Below are 3288 nucleotides of genomic sequence, written 5' to 3'. Positions count from 1 at the left end.
TGCAGGCTTATGTTCATCTTGTGGTCAATGATGATCCCCAAGTCTCTTTCTTCCATAGTGCTAGCCAGTGAAGCACTAGTGAGCCTATAAGGATGCTGCAGGTTTTTCCTTCCAAGGTGGAGAACCTTGCATTTTTCGGTGTTAAACACCATCAGGTTCTCATCCGCTCATTTGCTGAGCTTGTCCAGGTCAGCCTGGATCGCCCTCCTGTCTTCCGGTGCGGATGCTTTGCCCCAAAGTTTGGTGTCATTGGCGAACTTGGCCAGTCCATTTCTGACTTCAATGTCCACATCATTAGTGAAGATGTTAAACAGTATGGGTCCAAGAACAGAGCTTTGGGGGACCCCACTGGTTACAGGGCACCATGACAATTGATTTCCATCAGTCAACACCCTCTGGGTCCCACCATGGAGCCAATTCCCCAAGTAGTGGATCGTGGTGGACCCAAGGCCACAATTAGCCAGTTTTACCAAGAGGTGATCATGGGATACCAGATCAAAGGCTTTTTTGAAGTCAAGATATATGACATCAATCTCTTCTCCCTTGTCCAGGTGGTAGGTCACCTGGTCATAGAAGGAAATGAGATTGGTCAAGCAAAACCTTCCCACAACAAACCTGTGCTAGCTATCCCTCAGGATGTTAGCATCAGCCAGTCCATTAAGGATGGCCTCTTTAATCAACTTTTCTAAGATCTTCCCTGGGATAGAAGTCAGGCTGATGGGCCTATAGTTTGCTGGATCCACTTTCCTCCATTTCTTGAAGTTAGGAACCACATTAGCCTTCTTCCAGTCTTCAGGCACTTCACCAGAGTGCCAGGAGTTTTCAAAGAGGAGTGCCAGAGGCTGGGCTATAATGATAGCCAGCTCCTTGTGTACCCTGGGGTGTAGGTTGTCAGGGCCAGATGACTTGAAGGTATACAGTCTCTCAAGGTGTTCCTTCATCAGGTCAGCATTGATGGAGGGCAGGGGATCTCTCTCATCCGACCTCTATTAGGCTGGTTGGCTTTTTAGTTGATTCTCAGATGCCTTGAATTTTTAATACTTATCTGTTGTACACTTTTTGGTGTGTGTCTTCCTTTACATTTTCATAAGATTCATTTCACCACTTAGTCATATCTGTGTTGTGTTACTATGTAGCACCAGGAATCAGAGCTTAATAACGGAACAGATATAAACACTTTAAGCTGTCCCCATTTCACTATTTAGTTCATTACACCATGGCTGCATACAAGCTTTACGTTTGTACCAGGATCACAATTCTTCTAGTAGAAAATCTAAGTGTATAAATGTTCACACAGTCACCCCAGACCAAAAATGGCAGGTCCAGTAGAAAATTAACCCCATCCCAGATCCAGGGAGATAGTGTCTGACTCAAGAGACCTGGAATTCAGGGCCACATCCAGGGAGCACATGCCTGTTGTAGCATCTCAAAGAAGTTTGAGATGCTGCAAGAGGCATGCTGGGAATGAAAATATGTTACCTGCACTGCATATTTGCATTGTGGACTCTAAATTTGATCCTGGGAAATCCTGGTATCAAAAAAACCCAAACATACAAAAACAAACAAACAAACCCCCACACACAAAAGTGGTGCAGGGAATGCTCCTGAGGCTGTATACTCCAGAGAAATGCTCTAGCAACTGGCCAGAGCATCTCTATGCTTGCCATGTGCCCCTGCTGGTACAGCACACTGCCTCAGCAAAAAGGAGTGTGGCAAGGCTGGCAGGAGTGGATCATACCCAGACTCTGTCCCCAGTAAGTAGTCACCTAGGGGAGGGGGACTATGGGTTTGAGGGACTATGTGGGAGGGGTGGGTCACCCACATGCCTCCCCACACAGTCCACACCTCCCCAACCTCAACAACAGCTGTAGTGACTGCCATTGGGGCACTCGTGGCCAACTCCTGGCAGAGACCCTTGGTGGCTGCACATGGTGTCCACTGGTGCACACCTTCAACCAGGACCAAGCCTGCTCTTGCTGTCACCTGGGTTTTGGGCACCACACACAGAAGCTGTGCACCCTCTGACCCAGCCAGGTCCTGCTTTCATGGAGCCGGTCCACATGGGGAATGTGGAAGCAGGACCTGGCTTGGTCCTAGTGCATGTGGCTCTTGTGTGTGGTGACAACAAGAGCTGGCCTTGTTTTTGTGAAGGGCCTGCACCAGGTCACTGTTGCATATATGGGCACTGCTGCTGTTGCGGGGGTTGTGCACTGTGTGGGGGGCACCTACCCCTCCCACATAGCCCCCTCTCTTCACAGACCCCCACCTCCACACACTTCCCCATACCTAAAGTCCCCCTACCCCCACACAGTCCCCATGCACTCACAAGCCCCTCAGAATACACCTACAAACCTCAACCCCACATACCCTACACCCACCCACAAACTCCACCCCTACCTCCATACCCCTTCCTCCTTCAAACTCCACATCCCCTACAAATCTCACACCCTGCATGCCCAACTGCCAGATGGGACAGTACCTGCTGGTGGGAACTGTGGCTGTAGGTGCAACTGCCAGGCTGCAGCCTTGCCCTGTACTCTCTCCTCGTCCCAGAAACCACTTGGGGAATGTAATGGGCTGGGGGTAGGACTAGAGGTGGTAGCAGGTGTGTGTGTGTGTGAAACAGAGAGAGAGAGAGAGATGGGGGGTGGGGATGAGGGTGTTATCCAGGTAGGAGAAGGTGCCAGAGCTGGGCTTAGAGTCTACCCCCCCCACACACTCCTCAGAGCAACCTGTACAGGGGGAGGCAAGGCTGGAATGGAAGGGACTTTCCCATCCCAGTTCCTGAGCTTGGAGGGCTTCCCAGGAACAGCATGGGGCATTGCTGGGACCTGGGAACAGACACAGGGAGCAGAACAGTAAGAGCTGGCACTGCTCAGAGCCACAAAGCAGCAGGTGGGACAGCTGCAGCAGAACTCATGTCCTGGTGCTGGGATTGGAGCTGCTGCTGAAAGGGAGCTAGTGGAGGCAGTCATGGGCTGCAGGTCAGGAGTGAGGGCACAGGGTTGGGAGTGAGGACCAGGGGCTTGGGCAGGGGCAGGGTACTGGCACCCTAGTGCTGCTAAGTGTCCCACATCCTCATGAGTGAAGGGGGCGGGGGCAGCTCTGATTTTTCTATGACAATAACACCAAAAGCAAATGTCAAAGTGTATAAATATTTAGAATTCATTGTATTATGGTGATGGAGGCACTGGTATGCTTCCAAATTGCTTTAAAATTGTAAATATAACAATAAAACATTGCCCAACTGATCTCTTCTATATACATGAAGCACCACTCTTATAGATC

This window comes from Crocodylus porosus, unplaced genomic scaffold, assembly GCF_001723895.1.
Source record: "Crocodylus porosus isolate Cpor-Errol unplaced genomic scaffold, CroPor_comp1, whole genome shotgun sequence".
Taxonomy (NCBI): Eukaryota; Metazoa; Chordata; order Crocodylia; family Crocodylidae; genus Crocodylus; species Crocodylus porosus.
This window is presented reverse-complemented; position numbering follows the sequence as displayed.